Source organism: Pleurodeles waltl, chromosome 6 (assembly GCF_031143425.1).
Source record: "Pleurodeles waltl isolate 20211129_DDA chromosome 6, aPleWal1.hap1.20221129, whole genome shotgun sequence".
NCBI lineage: Eukaryota > Metazoa > Chordata > Amphibia > Caudata > Salamandridae > Pleurodeles > Pleurodeles waltl.
This window is the reverse complement of record NC_090445.1, coordinates 1,506,783,848-1,506,803,993: the sequence shown is the minus strand read 5'-3', so window position 1 is coordinate 1,506,803,993 and position 20,146 is coordinate 1,506,783,848. Positions and strand designations below refer to the sequence as shown.

Sequence of the window (20,146 nt, the reverse complement as noted above, 5' to 3'; positions counted from 1 at the left end):
CTGTTTCTGCATTTACTCTAGACAGTCACACAAAGGGAGATGAAGTGTGCACTGCATATCCTTATGGCCCATCACCAGACTGATGGGTCTTCCTGAGCTAGAGTGGTGGGATGAGCTGACCCTTGCACCTGAATAGGGCTGTGTCTGTCCTCACATAAAGCAGTCACCTACCCCCTGGAGTGTGTATGAGGCCAGGGCAGGGGAAACAGGGTTGTGTGCATTACCAAGACTTCCCTTTGAAGTTGTCTACTTCAAAGACAGAAATGGGTACTGGACCACTGACATCACATAGTTAGAATCGCTCTGGACTGAGGAAATTCTGCCAGGAAGAAGAGCTGGATGCTGTAGGAGGGACTGCCACTCTGCTTATTGCTTTGTTGTGCTGGTCTGCTGCTTGCTGTTTCCGTCCTGGGAGTGAAAGGTCTGGACTTGGCTTTCTACGTCCTATTTCCAAAGGTTCTCCAACGGCTTGGACTAAGCTTGTCCCCTGTTAAGAAGTCTCAGGGACAACGAAGACTTCATCTGCCCGTGCCTGGGTTCTTCTGCTGAGAGTCCTGACATGTCAAGTGGTGCCAGCTCCAGTCCCTGGGCCCTTGGAAGTGCAAGCTGGTGATCTGAAGGAGAAAACACATGCATCAACGTGCTGCGTGGGAAGAATCGATGCAGCACGTCTCGAGGCTGAAGAATTGATGCAGCACCTGCCCCACAGCTGGAGAATTGATGCAGCACCTGTCTCGCGGCTGCAGAATTGACACAGCCCCTGTATCACTGTGGTCCCGTCAGCACTCCATGTCTGGATTTTCCACACATTGTCCCTTTTCACCAATTTTTCTGCAACCCCGCACCCTAGTAAAGAACCAAGGCCCTGTGTCCAAAAATCAACACATCGCCTTTCCTGCGAGGAAAGAATCAACGCATCACCTCCCCTTTGCAGTAAAGAACTGACGCATCACTTTGCTTTTCCGGCACCTCACCTCCCATGTGGCTTGCATCGTCTTGGTTGTTGACGCATCCCAGGTACTTTGAACTAAAGAGATACATCTATTGATTCCTATGGATTAAGTCCTGCTTAAACTTTTAAAAAGAGAAATTTTGACTTTTGTTTTTGGGATTTTATTTGTTTTGGTCTTGATTTACTCAGATAAATAATGGCTATTGCTCTAAACTGGTGTGGAGTCCTTTTGTAGTTTTTTCACTGTGTTAAAGTGTGTGTGTATGTACAAATACTTTACACATTGCCTTTGAGATAAGCCTAACTGCTTGAGCCAAGCTACCAAGGGGGTGAGCAGTGGTTATCTTAGCTGTGTGGCTCCTTTGCCCTGACTAGGGTGAGGGTCCGTAGTTGGACAGGATGCAAACCACTGTCAACTATAAACCCCATTTCTAACATTGCAAAAGAGGGTTCATTTGGGAAGAAGTACATTCTTATTAGTACAGCCAATCCCAACCACTGTGCTACATTTTAAATCTTGAGTGTGTGCATCTCCTGACCAAATACATTTAAAATATAATGCCGACCAATATGAATGACATGTGACTACAACACTTAGTAGTCCTCATTGCATTATGTAACATTTCATTAACACTGATTTAGACATGTATGATTCATTGTCTCAGTATAATATGTGTGTGCTGTAAAGCTCTTTGAGTCCCCTCATTGGTATGAGTAGAGCTATAAAAGAAAATTAAATGTATGTAAGTGAAGGACTATGGAGAGATGAGAGGCACCCTTGGAGGGTGGTTGTAAAGGAATCCTTGGACAAGGAGGTCTCGGGGGGAGGGAGGTGGAGGCGACAAAGAAAGTTGCACTAGGAGCCACCAGCCCTGGCAGTATCGTCACACTCATAGGTACACACCCACACATCTGTAAACAGGTTTTGTTCACCCGCAATCACATGGAAATCACAGCAGATTGTTCATATACAGTGACTGGCTAAGCTACTTGACAGGCTTGTGGCTGCCATTTACCTCTGTAGACCTGCCTTGGTGGATTATTCACTATCTCAGCAGTAACTGGACAATAGGAACATAACTGTCCATCCTCTCAGTGCACAGTTTAGGATGAGTACAGCTTATGAGGTTTGAAGACTGTATACTTCACATGCAGATCTCTGTCACTTGGTGCATGCTTCAGTTAGTGATGTGAACCAGCGCCACTTAACTAACAATGAAAGTGACTACAGAAAGGGAGGCTTGGCTTCATTTCAGTACCAACGTACTCTGTATATAGCATCTAAAAGAAACCATAGGCCACAAGCTGTACGGATTGCTGAGATAACAGAGAAACTGACCAGGGAACTACTGGAAAAAGAGCCATCAAGCACAAAAGAAGTAACAGGCAGAAGGTGCGCAAAAGCTGGGGTGGTGGGGAACTCTCAATTACGGGATAAACAGTACTGGCCACTGGACAGCACTGGCCATGTCATAGGGCTTTTTTGTTATGGCAAGTGTGGGCAAACCAACCTGGGCTGGGAAGAGGGCTGAGAAGAGGCGAGCGAAACAAAGGACAGTGACAAGAGGGCGGAAGGAGCAGTAAGATGACAGAGAAACAGGGGGAAGCTGGAGGGGGCAGCACAACGACAAAGAGCGGAAAGAGGGTGAGTGGAGCAAGCATGATGACAGACAGCAACAGAGCAACAAGCAAGCAATGAAGCAGAGCACGGAGGGTGGAATATGGCCTGTAAACAGATACACTCTTGTGGAGTGCCTACAAGTAGCATAAACAAGAAACTCCAAAAGCGAAAGCCCAGTGGAAGAACACTGGGCCCTGAAATGAAGCAGTTCTTTGTTCATGCTCCATATGTTGAAAAAAATACACCAAGAGAAAACGAAACCTAAAGGGGCTGACCAATGAGGAGCAAGGAAATGAGAGTGAAAAGGAATCCAACTAATGGTAAGCAGTGGCTGAGCTCTGAGCTGTTTTTAGATTTCTTTTAAGAAACAAAATATATTGCAAGCAACAGTGCATGCACTGTCTCAGGAGAGACCTAACAAATGTGTTGAGGATGTAAGGAATAGCAACATTACTAGACAGTACCCTGAAGCACGGTTACTTTTGACATTACACATTTTTATAAAACACACATTTACAATTTCAAGTTACAAGATCAAAAACAAGCATTTGCAATGCAATGGGTCTTGCGTTTGCTCGAGTTAGAGCTATTAGCGATGTAAATTCCTAACTGGACTTTTCTTGCCACATAAATTGAAAATGAAAAGTAAAAACAGTTGACAGAAGCAAGTCAATTCAAAGCGCCACGTCCGCCATGAGCGTGAGTGCAAGAGTTATTTTCTCTCTGTGTAAATGTCTAGAAAGGATCGTGGCTGAGATGAAAGGCAAACTGAATCTGGAGGAGTGGTCATCACACCCTGTAACAGGAGGAAGCGTTACGTAGTGTGATGACAAGCAGAAGTGTTCACTTAGTGAAATCCAAAAGGATGATGATCTGAGGGCTAAAACTTTTCAACCACTCACCCCCAGTCACAGATCTGGGTTTATTCTATCGTTCTTTTGCTCACCATGCCACCCCAGTTTGAACCCAGCCATATGCAAATCAGTCTTGACCCTGTTCCCTATGGGAACAATCTAGCCCGAACTGCCAGGCCAGGTCCAGGCAGTTTGGGCTGGACTGATCACATAAGGAGCAGGGTCAAGACTGATTTGCACATTGCTGGGTCCGAAAAGGGGTGACGTGGCAAGCAAAATAACAATGTATTAAACCCAGATCTGTGACTGGGGGTTAGTGGTTGAAAAGTTTAAACACTCCATCCATCATTTTATTTTGTGTGTTTCCTTGTGCGCCCTAAGAGGCTAGGGTATGCCCAGGTGTGGGTCCCTTGCTTGCTGCACCACTGGATTCAAGCTGGCCTGGCTGATGAAGAGTGATACCCTGACACCTGTCCCAGGATGCTTGAATCCTGTCCAGGGAGGACCTGGTTTGGCACTTTGGCCTGGACTGCTCCCATTGGGAGCAGGGTCAAGACTGATTTGCATATAGCTGGGTCCGAACTGGGGTGACGTGGCAAGCAAACTAACAATGGATTAAAAAGCAGATCTGTGACTGAGGTTGAATGTTTGAAAAGTTTCAACACTCCATCCATCATTTTATTTTGTGATGTTGCCTTGTGTGCCCTAAGTGGCTAGGGTATGCCAGACGTGGTCCCTTTCTTGCTCCACCACCGGATTCAAGCTAGCCTGGCTGATGAAGGGTTATATCCTGAAACTGGCCCTAGGATGCTTGAATCCTGTCCTGGGAGGGCCAGCCTTGGCAGTTCGGGCTGGACTGCTCCCACAGGGAGCAGGGTCAAGGCTGATTTGCATATAGCTGGGTCCGAACTGGGGTGATGTGGCAGGCAAAAAATAAGATGGATTAAATTCAGATCTGTGACTGGGGGTGAGTGGTTGAAAAGTTTCAACACTACATCCATCATTTTATTTTGTGATGTTGCCACTTAGTGAAATAACCTCGGAGGGAACTCAGCACACAAAGGAGGAACATTTTATAAAATGCATCAATAAAAATGAAGCATTTAATACAAGCACAACAAAGAATGAATAGCAAGAGTGGGCGTGGTTAAAAGCCCACAGAAAGATTACAACAGGCCAGAGCGCTTGCATGCTCCACCTTAATGAGTAAATTTAAATATGAACTTCACAGCAGAGCCTGCAGGACTCAAAGATGTTAATCACTGTCTGTCTGTGGGAGTGAGGAGGGGTAACTTTTAACCAACACTTCAAGGATTCAGAGGCACATGCCTGTCTGTGTCAGTGCAGATGTTGTACAGTTATTCCGACTGCTTCCGGGCCTTAAAATGTACATGTTTGTGGTGTATGACAACCCACCCTCCCATATCCCTAAGATATGCCCTTGCAAACAAGATAGAGAAGGCTCACAATAACGTACCAGGGCTCCGCCAAATATCTGCTACTCTTAATACATCCGGCCACAAATCTGCCTTAAAAGTCATTTCATTCTCCCTCCAATTATATATTTCCTGTTACACTTTAGAAATTAGTAGTCACATGGAATGGATATTTGCACATTTGAACCGGTATGCACGCCATAAGCCAAAATTCCAATTTCTGTCCTTAATCCAATCCAATGTATTTTGGGTGATAACAGGGTGTCTGTAGGAAGTTGGCTCTGTAAATACTATCTCAAAGTGAGAGATAGTGTGCACAGAGTCCAAGGGTTCCCCTTAGAGGTTGATAGTGGAAAAATTAGATAATACTAATGCTCTATTTTGTGGTAGGGTAGTCGAGCAGTAGGCTTATCAGAGGGTAGTGTTAAGCATTTGTTGTACACACACAGGAAATAAATGAGGAACACACACTCGAAGACTTAACTCCAGGCCAATAGTTTTCATATAGAAAAGTATATTTTCTTAATTTATTTTAGAACCACAAGATTTGAAGTAAATACATAAAATGCAAGGTACTCCACACAGGTAAGTAAGGAACTTTGAATTAGAGCAGTAGAACACACAGTATAGGTTAAAATGGCAATAAGCTATTTTAAAAGTGGACACAGTGCACAAATCAACAGTTTGGGGGGGTGGTAAGTATGGTTAGGTTTCTGAGGTAAGTAAAGCACTTACAAGTTCAGTTTCCTGGGCAGAGGCAGCCCACCATTGGGGGTTCAAGGCAACCCTAAAGTCACTGCACCAACAACACAGGGCCGGTCAGGTGCAGAGGTCAAAGGAAGGCCCAAAACACATAGGCGCCTCTGGAGAACAGGGGTGCTCCGGTTCATGTCTGCTGACAGGTAAGTACCCGGGTCCTCAGGGAGCAGACCAGGGTTTTTTTTTTAGAGCACTGGGGGAGACACAAACAGGTACACAAAACACACCCTCAGCGGCACAGGGGCTGCCAGGTGCAGTGTGCAAAGTTGGCGTCGGGTTTGCTATAGAAAGCAATGGGTGGCCCCCAGGGTCACTTAGGCGATGCAGGCAGGGCACAGGGGGGCTTCTCGGGCTACCCACCGACTGGGGTAGGAAGAGGGCCGCCTGCTGGTCACTCCTGCACTGAAGGTTGGTTCCTTTCGGTCCTGGTGGCTGCGGGTGCAGTGCTTGATCCAGGCGTTGGGTTCTTTGTTACCAGGCAGTCGCGTTCAGGGGGAGCCTCTGTATCATCTCTCCAGGTGTCGCTGTGGGGTTGAAAGGGGTCATCTCAGGTTACTCATGAGGTCGCAGCCACCTGGGAGTCCTCTCTGCAGTGTTGGTTCTCTGAAGCTCGAGCCGGGGGCGTCGAGTGCAGAGTGTGAAGTCTCACACTTCCGGCGGGAAGAGTGAGTTCTTTAAAAGTTTCTTCTTTGTTGCAAAGATGTTGCTGTTGTTGAACAGTGCCGCTGTTCTCAGGAGTTTCTTGGTCCTTGGGGTTTAGGGCAGTCCTCTGAGTCCTCAGAGGTCGCTGGTCCCTGTCGGATGCGTCGCTGTGCAGGTTCTTTGAGTCTGGAGACAGGCCGGTAGGGCTGGGGCCAAGACTGTTGTCATCTCCATCGTCTTAGCAGGGCTTTAAGGTCAGCAGTCCTTCTTCTTTGTGTAGGTTGCAGGAATCTGATTTTCTTGGTTCTGGGTTGCCTCTAAGTCCTGAATTTAGGGGTGGGTTTAGGTCAGGAGGGCAGTAGCCAATGGCTACTGTCCTGGAGGGTGGCTACACCCTCTTTGTGCCTTCTCCCTTAGGAGAGGGGGGCACATCCCTAATCCTATTGGGGTAATCCTCCAATCTCAAGATAGAGGATTTCTAAAGGCAGGGGTTGCCTCAGCCCAGGACACCTTAGGGGCTGTCCTGACTGGTGGGTGACTCCTCCTTGTTTTTCTCATTATCGTCTCCTGCCTTGCTGCCACAAGTGGGGGCAGTGGCCAGAGGTGCAGGCATCTCCACTGGCTGGGATGCCCTGGGGTTCTGTAACAAAAGGCATGAGCCTTTGAGGCTCACCACCAGGTGTTACAGTCCCTGCAGGGGGAGGTGAGAAGCACCTCCACCCAGTATAGGCTTTGTTCCTGGCCACAGAGTGACAGAGGCACTCTCCCCATGTGTCTAGAAACTCGTCTGGTTGTGGCAGGCTGGCAGAAACTGGTCAGCCTAGCACTAGGAGTCGGAATGGTATTCAGGGGGCATCTCTAAGATGCCCTCTGGGTGCATTTTACAATAAATCCCACACTGGCATCAATGTGCATTTATTGTGCTGAGAAGTAGATACCAAACTTCCAAGATTTCAGTGTATCCATTATGGAACTGTGGAGTTCGTGTTTGACAAACTCCCAGACCATATACTCTTTATGGCTACCACTGCACTTACAATGTCTAAGGTTTTGCTTTGACACTGTGGGGGCATAGAGCTCATACGCATATGCCCTCGCCTGTGGTAAAGTGCACCCTGCCTTAAGGCTGTAAGGCCTGCTAGAGGGGTGACTTACCTATGCCACAGGTAGTGAGAGGTGGGCATGGCGCTCTGGGGGGAGTGCCATGTTGACTTAGTCATTTTCTCCCCACCAGCACACACAAGCTGTGAGGCAGGGTGCATGTGCTGAGTGAGGGGTCCCCAGTGTGGCATAAGACATGCTACAGCCCTTAGAGACCTTCCCTGGCAACAGGGCCCTTGGTACTAGGGGTACCATTTAGAAGGGACTTATCTGTGTGCCAGGACTATGCCAATTGTGGGAACAAAGGTACAGTTTAGGGAAAGAACACTGGTGCTGGGGCCTGGTTAGCAGGGTCCCAGCACACTTTCAATCATAACTGGCGTCAACAAAAGGCAGTGTCTCTCTCAGTAGGTATTGGTGAGGGAGGTGACATTTTGTACAGTATGCGTCATGCGATTTACTTACATTTTGTACTATTGTCATGGCCCCATTAACCGATAGAGGGATAGTTACGAGATGAATCGCCCAAAAAAGGGGATCCATCTAAGAAGTGCGGGCTCTAGGAGAAAAACGAATGCTGATTTACCACAATTCCGAAGTTAAGAATAGGTATGCACCAGTAGCTGGGCCCTTTGGTACATCGCCACCAGCATGCTCGTGGAATGACCATCACAATTTCGTGCTGGCAGGTTCCTGACAAAAAGAAACAAAGATAGATTGCGACCACTGTGGCCTTATCAATAACCCTAAGAAGAGCAAAAGTGAAGGGTGGATTACTTGGATTAATCTAAGCAACTGGCAGGCACCCTGGGTCACAATCTAGTTCACTGATTTTTTGCCCACCATGCCCCATCAGACATGAGCCGCCCTCATCCAAAACAATCCTAGTTGTGCTCCTATAACAATCCATCCAGAACTGCCAAACCAGGTTCCCCCTCAGCATTTGTCAAAACATATGGGGCTTTTGTGATTCAGCTTCAAGGGATTAATCTTCAGAGGCTATCATTATTGGGTGGATATATTCAGTTAATACCTTAACCTATCTGCTACTGAGTCCTCTTCTCCCTTCTTTTCTGAGGCAATTGACAAGAGGGGCGGCGGCTTGCAGAAAACAAAGAGGGGTTTCCCTGACAAACATTTGCATGACTGCCACATGGGCTATGCCTACTACTTTCATTTCACAATATTGTTTGAATGTGTCTTCAGCTAGGTTGGGACAAGGGTTTTGAGTATTGCAGAATCTTATGCTGGTTCTGCTGTTTGACAATGAATTGCTGTGTGCAAATGCTTACATGCTGTGGACTTTGTTCTAAATAGTAAAGCTGTTATGTTGACTCAGAGTCTTTCTGTGTGGTGAGTTCAGATGGACAGATTACTATTTTCACTACACCACATCATGCTCTTCATCTTCACAGCTCTGCACCCTGCCATCACTCGCTTGTGTGGCAGTCGCGATGGCTGTTTCATATGTGGGGCATACTATTTTCAGTAAATGAACGATGAACTGCATGGCCAGTTTTAGTGCTGTTGGTACCCGGTGCACCAGACTTTTTTGCCCCCCCCCCCCCCATTGACCGTCTCCATGAATACCCTCACTACCAGCCTCCAATCATGCCCCTTATCTAATGGTAGCCCCTCTCCTATATACATTTCATTTTGTTTATAGATCTACCAATAGTTCACTCACATTCAATACTGTGATCTTCATGGTACACGTTCTTTGCAGGAGGCACATTAACCCTCTGTGCTACTATGAAGAGCCAAAACTGCGATAAGACAAAATTCCAATCTCTCACCTGCAGGAACAATACCAGATTACCAGAGATCTCTTGAATTATTTTTATTGTTGGCTGAAAACTGCACAAGGCACAAGGAAGTTCAAGTGCTTGTAAACCCATGTTATTTTTCAACACAGCGCCTGCCACCAAAGTGAGGGCCAGGTGCGGCTGCACCAGTCACCCCGCGCTAAGGCCAGCCCTGCATGGACTTATTGGTATTAGAGTGGGGCCACATGCTCACCATTCCCTATTTTTACGCCTCTTCTACAGACAGGTTTTAGCTGTCTGCTGTTGAAGATCCATTGTGTACAGTGGTCGATGTGGACGGGATCGGAGGGGTACAACATACCTCTAATTTTTTAATTTATGAAAAAACGTTCCCCATGGTTTTTTTTTAAGACAACTGTCCTGAAACGGTTAACTGATATTAAATGTTCCTGCTAAAGTGTCATTCCAGCAGTCTCCAGTCCTGTGAAACAAAAGGGGGCAGTGAGCTTAATAGTAAACAAGCCTTCTTGCCAGGGTGCCTGCTTGCCTGAAACAAATACAAATGTATGTAAGTGATTGGTCAGCAAATGTAAAGGGTGCTATAGAGTCAGTACGTTAGCTTAGAAAATACGTATTTTAGTTTGCATCTCGTGACTTAGTGTCCTGTACTTAGCAGTGGAAACAAACCTGCAAATACCACACTGCATAGAGAAAATACAGAACGTAATACATGGCCACAATGAGCATAGAGTCATTTTTGAGCTATGATCTCACCCTGGGCCTAAGCCCCATCCCCCTACTGACTCCGCTTTTACCTTTTAACTAGGAGTAAAAAGAGAAGCAAAGTTGTTGGGGAGGGATGGAGAGTTCTCTGCGACCCAAGACCTTATCTACCTCTCTGGCAGTATGCTGCTCTCTCCTGCCTGCCTCCTGCTGCTGGCAGGCTTCGTAGTTGACTCTTGTAAGCACAAGTTAGTCACTGGCTGTTTCACACAGAGCAGTGATGGGCCTGCTCTTAGCACACACCTCTCCGCCTTCTGCTCACCTTCCATTAACCTCTTTGACACCAGCACCAAATGGAAGGTGAGGGGCCTGGTGGGGGAGCAGGATAAGAAAAGGGAGAAAGGGAGAGGAGTGAGGAGGTTGTTTTACAAGCAGGATGGGAGCAGCTGGAAAAAAGGATTAAAGTGCAGTTTACCAAAATCAGATCAGAGAGTGACTGTTGTATGGCCTGTAAACAGAAAGGCCCGTGCGCCCCCTTGACCATCAGCGACCTGGGCATGGGCCCAGCTCGCCCATGCTAATGGCCGGCCCAGTTTGGAAGCAACATTTCATCTTTTTGGGCATTGTGTAGTAGTCTCTTTTACATTGTGTGTAATGCAAGTTTAAAATAATGACTTCACAGGGCTTTCTGTCTCAGGCTGTGACCTCATAGCACCAAAAATACACAAGTGACTATTCTCCACTGCACCAACCAAGATTTAAGGCTGTGTATCTCTGGTTACAACCAGACCTCTTAAATTTCTCATTTAAGCCGTGTGCAATTTTATATGTAGCTACCTGAAGACGAAAGACCAAAACAAATCTTACAGAATATTTTATTTTTTAGCCACACCTTTCACCCTCCCATGCTCACTGACCCCGCCACCACTGCATGCAGCATTATAGTGCCCATACTTTTTTTAATGTACTGCAACCACTGTTTGTGTACATTACTAATACTTAGATTAGGCTTTTGGTCAGCCCTTTGCTTATCATTGGTTAGCTTTCATGTCAATCTCATTTGATTGCTTCTGGTTAGATTTCTTTCCTTCCTCTTCTTGTGTTTGCCCCTTCTTTACCGTCCTTCAGACTGGATTACTTCTTTCCTTTCAAGGCTTTCATCAGGGCACCACGTTTTATTTTCCTTTAAGCCTTATATTACAATGAATGTATTTTCTTGCCCTCTCCCATATGAGCTGCTACTGCCCTCACATCAGCTCTCCCACTGTTACTCGCCACCCCTCCCTGATTGTCTGTAAGGCAAAGCAACAAATATATTTTGCCAGAGTTTGACAAATACCCATTTTTTTCAGGTCAGTTTTATCTCCTGTGTTTCACTTGCATGAAAATATGCCCTTGGTACACAATGGCAGCACTTATGGGAAAGGGGGGAAGCAGGTTGATGCTGTCACTCAGTTGCATTTGAATCAAATGTTTATTTAGCATGACTGAAAATGAGTTGTCTTTTCTTCTGGAAGGCCATAGATCTGCTGCCTCTGCTGCTGCGAAATACCATATGACAGGTATATTTAATTAATTTCCTAAACAAATGGAAAGTGAATTAGGCCTTGGCATGAGCTTTTGTACAGAGTCTGACACTTCCTTATTCGTTATAAACTCTCCTCAGTTTTCTATGTGAAATCTTTTGAAAAGCACATGCTGGTTACAAAATTGAACATATCAAACTTGATGTACAGTTTCAAGATTCTGTATGGTAAGCGTTTGCTTTGCCTCCAGTATTTTCATAAGTTTTTCTTGTATTTTTTAAAATAATGATTTACGCGTTGGCATAGCCAGTAGTTTGCCTCATATTATATATTTGAGACCTATTGCCTTTGCCGATGCTTGTGGTTTTTGCTTGCTAGATACATGATGGGTGAGAGTTAACAACTCATGTTTACGAGCTGATACATGAACATCAAGATTATTTCTAATAAATGTGCTTTTTTAATACCACAGGAATGGCTTTCGACACGGTATGTCATCACACTCTCTGCACACGCCTACACAACGCTGGAATCCGCGACAAGGCACTTGACTGGATCATCATTTCTCTCAGGCAGAACCCAGAGAGTCTGCCTCCAACCGTTCCTGTCGGAAGCTTCCAGAATCAGCTGTGGCGTTCCCCAAGGATATTCGCTCAGCCCCACGCTCTTCAATGTTTACATGGCCCCCCTCGCCAACATCGCACGAACCCACCACATCAACATAGTTTCCTACGCAGATGACACTCAGCTCATCCTCTCCCTCATGAAAGACCCTACAACTGCAAAGAACAACCTCCACAATGGACTTCACGCCATCGCCAGTTGGATGGAATCAAGCCACCTCAAGTTAAACACAGACAAGACAGAAATCCTCATCTTTGGCACCAACCCCTCAACTTGGAATGACTCCTGGTGGCCCACCTCCCTAGGAACAGCGCCCTAACCCACCACCCAAGCACGCAACCTAGGCTTCATCTTGGACTCCACACTCAGCATGACTCAGCAGGTCAATGCCATCTTCTCTTCCTGCTACAACACTCTCAGCATGCTCCCCAAAATCTTCAAGTGGATTCCCGTCGAAACCAGGAAAACTGTCACCCATGCCCTGGTCAGCAGCCGATTGGACTACGGAAACGCCCTATATGCAGGAATAACAACCAAACTCCTATCAAAACTGCAAAGAATCCAGAACGCATCCGCCCGCCTCATTCTAGACATCCCACACCATGACCACATTTCCCCCCACCTCAGAGACCTTCACTGGCTACCAGTGTCAAAGAGGATCACCTTCAAACTCCTCATCCACCCACACAAGGCCCTCCACAACACAGGCCCAGCCTACCTCAACGACAGACTCACCTTCCACACCCCCACCCGCAATCTTCACTCTGCCAGCCTTGCCCTCACCTCCATCCCCTGCATTCGCCGCACCACCACCGGAGGAAGATCCTTCTCTCACCTAGCCGCCAAGACCTGGAACTTCCTACCGCTCCACCTTCGCCAGACCTAAGACCTCTTGACATTCAGGAAACGCCTCAAGACATGGCTCTACGACCAGTAGCTTCCCCCCCCCCCCAGCGCCTTGAGACCCTAACGGGTGATTTGTGCGCTCTATAAATCCTTGATTGATTGATTGATTGAAACGTTTAGTACCATGTAACAAGGGTTTGATCCAATACTGACATGAGACGTCAGCCATGCCCAAGGGTCAATACATCCAGGAAAACTTTAACCACGACCCTGACCCACCCTTATTGACCTTCCAAAGAACTGCAGACTCAGCCTTACTAAACTTTCAGAACAAGTAACAGACACTTCCAAGTCCTACCAATCAGTCATAGCATGTCTCTTCCCCGCACACACTGATTTTTCATCAGATATCTCTGCACCCAACCATACAGGACATACACTGTAACCTTATTACGGCTCTATCCAGATTCCAGAGAAGCAGCAATCAAAGCTGCTAACTTTCCCACGTACATGTGTGACTAGTTAAGCCAGTCCAATATTTTTCTTAGAATTCTGGTACTTGTAGTCTTATTTAACTCAGCAAAAAAAAAGGACAAAAAGACCTAGAATTCTTAGAAAAAACGGGACTTGCCTAACTAGCATGGACATGGCAAACTTGGCACCTTTAAGCAATGTTTTGGAATTGTGACTGCAAACTTATCTGATGGTGTACTCACAACGCAACTTCCTAGAGTGACCAGTACCAAGATGTTCAGACATGTTTGTAGTTTTATCTGTGCATTCTGGTAAGTATAGCCTTGTAATTAGAGCAGTAACATTTTTTTTTTAAAGTACAGGTATCAGAATGCAAAGAAGAACCAGGAATGAATGAAGTGTTCGCTCCTGACATATGACAACTTGAAAGTGTGCCAGGGGTGCACCTGCGCATCCACACCTGGCACTTGTGACCTTGCACATAGGAGGGCGGAGTGTGTGTTGTTCACACATCCCAGAGTGCCACGGGACCGCAGGCTGTGTTTCCTCTAATGGCTCCTGAGTGTTGCACTAAAGCCCTCTTTTCCCCTGGAGCCCGTCTGGGCTCAGCTGCGCATAATGACATCCAATCTGTTCAGGAAAGGAGCGCGAGGCGAGATGTGCTTCTGATTTATGGAGAGGCAGAGCTGGCAGAGAGCCGGAAGAAGGAGGACCCGAGGCTGGGATGCTGCCTTCTTCCCGTGCAGTGGCAGATTTAGGCAGAGTGCTGTTGGCGTTGGCCAGGCCGGGAAGTTACATTTTGTGGCCGCAAAACTGTAGCATTTAATAATACCGAAGAATGCATAAATGCCAACATTCCAGAACAAGAAAGTAGAAGATTTTTGGACAAAATTGATAGAATGTAACACTCCCATTGACTACTATGGAAGAAGAGGCAATTTATGCGGGAGACAAGTCAAATAAAGCAATTTCTTTATTCAAACATCGTGAACCTTCCGTCTGAACCCACTCTATTGGCATGTATGAAATGTATTAAAATACTCAAAATGTTTACAGGAAACGATTAATATTTAGTATTTATTCATCCATGCTACGTCCCTCCAAATATGTTCCTTCATGTTTTTTAAAAAGTTTTCCCTTCCTAGAATGTTCACCACTGAATTCATTGGACAAATCTGATTGATTATGCATTCATGCTTGGAGTACCGGTACATTTTATTTATTCTCAGAGCTGTATTCTGGATTAACTTTTAATTGACTCAACTGCAGTTGACTTCCGGGTTTAAGTGCTTTGCAACGTAAAAGCTCAGTACTGAAATCCTGATGTCCCTAAGGGACATCATTAGGGTGACTAGATGGCTCCATGTCACCAGGACACCACTTTTCAATATCTGGTCTTTGCTCTTACACATCATTGTTATCGAGTGTGTTGGTCAAATTAGCACAAGTAAAATTATCCAAGACTACAACTCCCATAATGCACTGATGTGCAAAAGCAAAGTCCAAGAATGGAAAAGTGGTGTACCGGTGACATGGAACCACCTAGTCACCCTGAACACAATGGCATATGGGAATCCCAGGCTTGAGGGCTTAACAAAAAGTATAGAATATAATGCAGATTTATGAAAAACTTACCAACATATCAGCATCCTACTCAGTTTATATGGCTCTAGTAACAGATGGGTGGTTTTAGAGGGTCTGAAGCAACAGATCTTCTTAACACCTTTCTTTCCCCTGGAACCATTTGAAGTAAAGATTCAGAAATTCAGCAAATGCGTATTTTTCCCACACTTAGTTTTATAGAATCATCCGCTGGGCTTTCCGGTGTAATTTTTGTCATGTGCAAAAAAAATGTATTCGTCCCAAAAGACGGATAAAAGAACGGAAATGGATCCTTGGTTGCTCTTATATGACCTATAGCGACTAGTAATTACAAACAGTAATGAGAAACCCCCAAAATGACACTGACAATTCCCAATATTGCCTGACTCATTCTGTTATCTCAAACAGATCTTGCAAATGACGTCCACACGGACATCATTGCACATTTTCATCGCTCTCAGGAACAATTGCAAATCAAATGTGAACAATCAAAATCTTGGTTTACAAGATAGCCTATGGCTACTGGCCATGGGTTTCAAGGTCCTGATCTGCAAATTTCACAAATCATGTCTTCAACTGCACTATTCCAATTGGTGAAAGTGAGCAGAACCAGAACTGCAGCTCTTGGAAGTCAATGATTTATTAAATCAAGGGTCAGGACTGGAAGAAGGTGTTCTAGTAACAGGGAGTCACCTGACAGACCCTACAAGAGCTATGAGGACAGCTAGCCCGCTTCCCCTAGCCAAGGTCAAGCTAATAAGGAAGAACATTATTACAGAGAACAAAATGAAACGGCTCCTAATCACGCCAGATAATTGAGATCATTGGTTGGTCTAATCAATCATTACCAAGAGACCCCACTCTTTCCTCTTTATACGTGTGGAGCCAGAGGAAGGCAATGCATGCATAAGCCCGTCCCAAGGCTCGCCAATGGGGAGAACAATGAAAGCATCTCACAGGCCGCACAATCACGTTCCTTGTTAGTGCTCAAAAAGTTCCTTGTTGCATTTATCCCTGAAATATCCTCCTCAATTAGGGCAGTTACAAACCATATTCAGGGCTCTAGACCCACTAAATCATGCCATCATAATCTCAATACTGGCAAAAACCCTTTGCTGGACAAATGACCTGACAAACTACCACCAATCTTTAACCCAGCTTTCGTGAGTTGGACAGTTGAGAGGGAATTAACCAACCAACTCCAGGAGTATGAAGAGGTGCACCACATCCCCCACGAACTCCAGTTAGATTTCAGACATGTGGAAGGGACTTCGAGGGATATTTACTTACATTTTGTGGATGCTCGCCTGGCCTAAAGAGGCACAAAGTGATTCAAAACCTTGGGTTGATTTCCTTACCATCGAAAAGGCTGCGGATGAAGTGTAAAATTGTGTGCTGGCACATGTTTCTAACACAACCATTAGTAAATTTGAGGCTATAGTCTTTAGTGACGATCATCTGAGAGTACATCCTTACTTGTTTGGATGAAGGCAACCCACTGGTTGAAATTCACCTAGACTTCTCATCCGCCTCTGACATGCCAACCACCAGATAAGCATACAGCACATATATGAGTGGGTGGGACGACCATAAGCAACCATCAGATGCATTGAATCATTTCAAGTGAATCAAAGCATTCACATCAGAGTGGGATCGACAAGCTCTAGCATATGCGGACTGACACTTGAAAGCTGCATGTGTTTGCTCATTTCCCACTGTTTTTGAAAGTGTAGATTTGCCCACTAGACTGCATATCAGACAACTCACACAGACGGATCATACCCTCATGAATGCCTGGATTGGGCATGCAATGGGAAACCAAAGCATCTATGAACATTACAGACAAGAGGGGAACACAAGTGCCTTAGCTGCAAGAAATACAATCACATAAGTCCACATTCAAAGCTCTGAAATGGCTATCGATGAAGCACAGAGTAACGCTGAGGTCCCTTAGGACACTATTAGAAGACTTCTGGGCGGAAGCATTCGCGAACATGAAGAGCTGTATTAAACTTCTAAGTACTTAAATAAATAGATTATCCAATCCGAAAAAGTGGGATACCTTGGTCCCTCTTTTTCCCACTCAGGTGCTGAAAGGCTGTTTTCACCCTATATAGTCATTTTTATAACACCCATAGGCAATGACTGCCTTAAACAATTGACAGAATTAAAATATCCACCATTACCCTGTCTCCATTGGAAGCGCACAATATAGCAGCAGTAGAAATGAACTACTACCCAATTCAAGCACAAATCCAGGAAAAGCAGGACCATCTGCACAAATTACAATTACTAGCACTGAATAATCGAGGGTCAGACCAGACACAGCAGCCTAAGCCTCGATCTATCAGTCGCAGGTGGCATCGTGGGAGCTGAGGACTGACAAACTGTCTGCTACTTGTCATGCCAACTCAATCAAAGGCACTACACGGGGTAGTCCCATTTCCCAGCTCAAAGAGTTTGTTTTTCACATATCTTATAGTTTCGTCTGATTTACAGAAAACTTCACAGACAGAAATTGAGAATGAGATTTATGAACCCGTTGTTAATGACAATCTCTCGTCGAATAACACATTGACCACCTTCTTAGATCCTCTAACTACAACATTTTAAATATTTTCTTTAACCTGGAAAAAGACTGTAAGTTGAAACTGGGCAGGGTCACCACAGCACCAGTGAATATTGCTGTGTCTTTTGCTATGTTCTCACGATTAATGCAAAATGATTCAGAACATGATGAGGAGCCTCTGAGCAGCGGTGGCTCTTCCGTTAAGGTGGAGGAGCATCACCCTACTGCTCTCTCAGTAGTGAAAATATGGAAAATAAAATGAAAATAAAACAGCTTATTATCATTTTAGTTTCCTCACTGAGCTGAGCCTAGAGCAGGGAGGGACCGGACCATCCTAATGGACAGCAGGGAGGAGGAGCGGTGGGCACTGCTGCAAGTGCGCATGTCGGTTTGGCCAGATGACTTGTACATCAGTTAGGAAGAAGCAATTGATTTGTACATCCCTCCTTCTCCCACCACCCGGAAGGACCAACTAGTCATGTCAGCATTAGCATTTAAGCAGTTTGCTGACAGTTATGATTATGAGTCAGTTGCAAGCAAATTCAGAAACATGGCTGGCGGTGTCACAAGGCTGAGAGGTGAGGAATACACCACCTCTCCTAGAACAACTGTCCGGGAGAGGGGGGCGGTGGTTACACCTAAAAACACAAGGAGCTGGTGGGTAGGGATTTCACCAGTGACTTCTTGACGGTTGATCGTTTTATAGCAGAGGAAGAGTAGGGTTTAGGACCCACAAGCGCAATCTTGGATTGAGTGAATATTCAATGGGTTTTGGGAACCACAAACACAACTGTGCTGAGCGAAGATTTTGGATGGTTTTCAGCTGAGGCAATCTTAGCCTTGGTTATGGAGACTTCTTGGAGCATTTTGGATGCTGCAACATTAGTGGTTTAGTAGATATAAGAGAAAGTATTCAGCCGCTATTAGTACTGGGCAAAGAGATGAAAATAGTGCTTTTTAAATGTACCCCCTATTAAACCAACCAGCTGGGATTATCCAGCGAGTCAAACTCTCTTCAGGAGGGCTTGGATATGATCTTCCTCCCAAGATTCTTTTTGAAAGGTCCAGCGGCTGCTCCTCCATTAGGGCAGAGGAGCGTCAGATGACCCCCGAGTGCCAGCAGATGCGATCTTAAAAAATAAAATGATAATAAAACAATGTTAATATCATTTTAGTTTTCATCAAAGAGCTGAGTCTTGGGGGTGGGGCCATCTTGTCAATGGCAGCAAACATGGAGGAGTAGTAGTGGGCACTGCAAGTGCGCATTTCGGTTTGGCCAGCTGTCTTAGGATGACTAAACCGACACGTGCACTTAGATTTCTTCAACCCAAGCTGTGTTCCTGAGGCTGGTGGAGGGCAGCAGGCACAGGCTTGGAGCGCACTTTCCCTGTCAGAGCTCAAAACCAGCCTGCTCAAACCAATCCCGGCACTTCTCTCATGCTGGGTAATACTATTACCAGCATGGCAGTAGTGTCTGGATTGGAATAGGGGAGTCTGGGAAACTGTGCACCAGCAGCAAAGGAGCAGAAGAGCACCACCAAGGCAGTGGGAGGCATGTAAGTTATCTTTTACTTTTTTTGTTATTGTCCCCTACTCTACCTCACCACCTTTCATTGACACCAGGCACCACTGGAACGGTCAGAAGATTAATTTTAGTACAGAACTTTCTAAATATAGTGACTAAAATGGCACATGTTTTACCCGCTGTTCTGAAGATAAACCCATGAAATATTGACATGTTTTATGATCAGGGAGAGTACTGTCCCCAGAGAATAATTTTTCTACCGCAGGAAGTCATGCTTGTGCCAAGCATGTTCCTCTCAGTTCTCTTGATTTCAGGGTTACCACCCTGTCCAGCCCGTTGGTGAGCCCACTTCTTGAGTCCTCCAGTGTTATTCTTAGTCTGCCGCAAGGCCACCTCGTCCTGTTGGGTTTAAAGTGAAAGCCACTTCAGAGCCTCACCCATAGCCTTAAATACGGAAGCTTTTGCAATCTATGATTGCAACTTCACTTTAGGAAGGGGGTTGTTAGGTTGCTTGTAGAAGTCACATTGACGCCTCTTTGAAGGACATTATAGGAAGACCTCCAGCATATGCATTTGTAAAGGAGGTTATAGCATAGCTTTGGGAGTTACAACCTACCCCTTAATAAGTCTATTTTGACTTTTAGGATTGTAACCTAAGCCTTAGTAAGGACAGGTGGATGGGCAACCCAGTAAACGCTTGTGGGCTTGGTTACGAACTTAAATAAGAGTACTATGCTGACAAGGGAATCATTTTTAAATTGAATTAAAAGAATCAGATGGCACCTTAGGGGCATACAATTCAACTGATTCTTTTCATTCAATTTAAAAATGATTCTTTTGATAGGATACGTTTATAGGTCACTAACTCAGCCTGGGTAAGCAATGGTATTGTGAGCTTTAGGAGCCACTACCTGGGCCTTAATAATTATCAAAACCTTTATCTTCTAAGCAAGGATAAAAAATTGCCTTTTTAAAGGCTTCACCTCAGCCTTTTTATTGGAGGTAGTAGAATGGGTTTGGAGCTATGACCTCAGCTTTACTAAGTAATGGCATCGTTCCGTTTTTAGGTAGGGCCACAAGAATTATGTGATTCTGAATTTGCTGCATTTGCAACATAGGCCAGCAT

General features: G+C 45.4%; 1 long non-coding RNA gene across 1 annotated transcript in view; it reads left to right on the top strand.

Moving 5' to 3' along the window:
• Positions 1 to 14,333, top strand: part of LOC138301002 (uncharacterized) — a 90,559-nt gene extending 76,226 nt beyond the window's left edge. Inside the window, exon 4 of the long non-coding RNA XR_011205050.1 lies at positions 11,853 to 14,333. This is a non-coding gene — a long non-coding RNA (uncharacterized lncRNA). The remainder of the gene's footprint in view (positions 1 to 11,852) is intronic.
• The last annotated feature ends 5,813 nt before the right edge of the window (positions 14,334 to 20,146 follow it).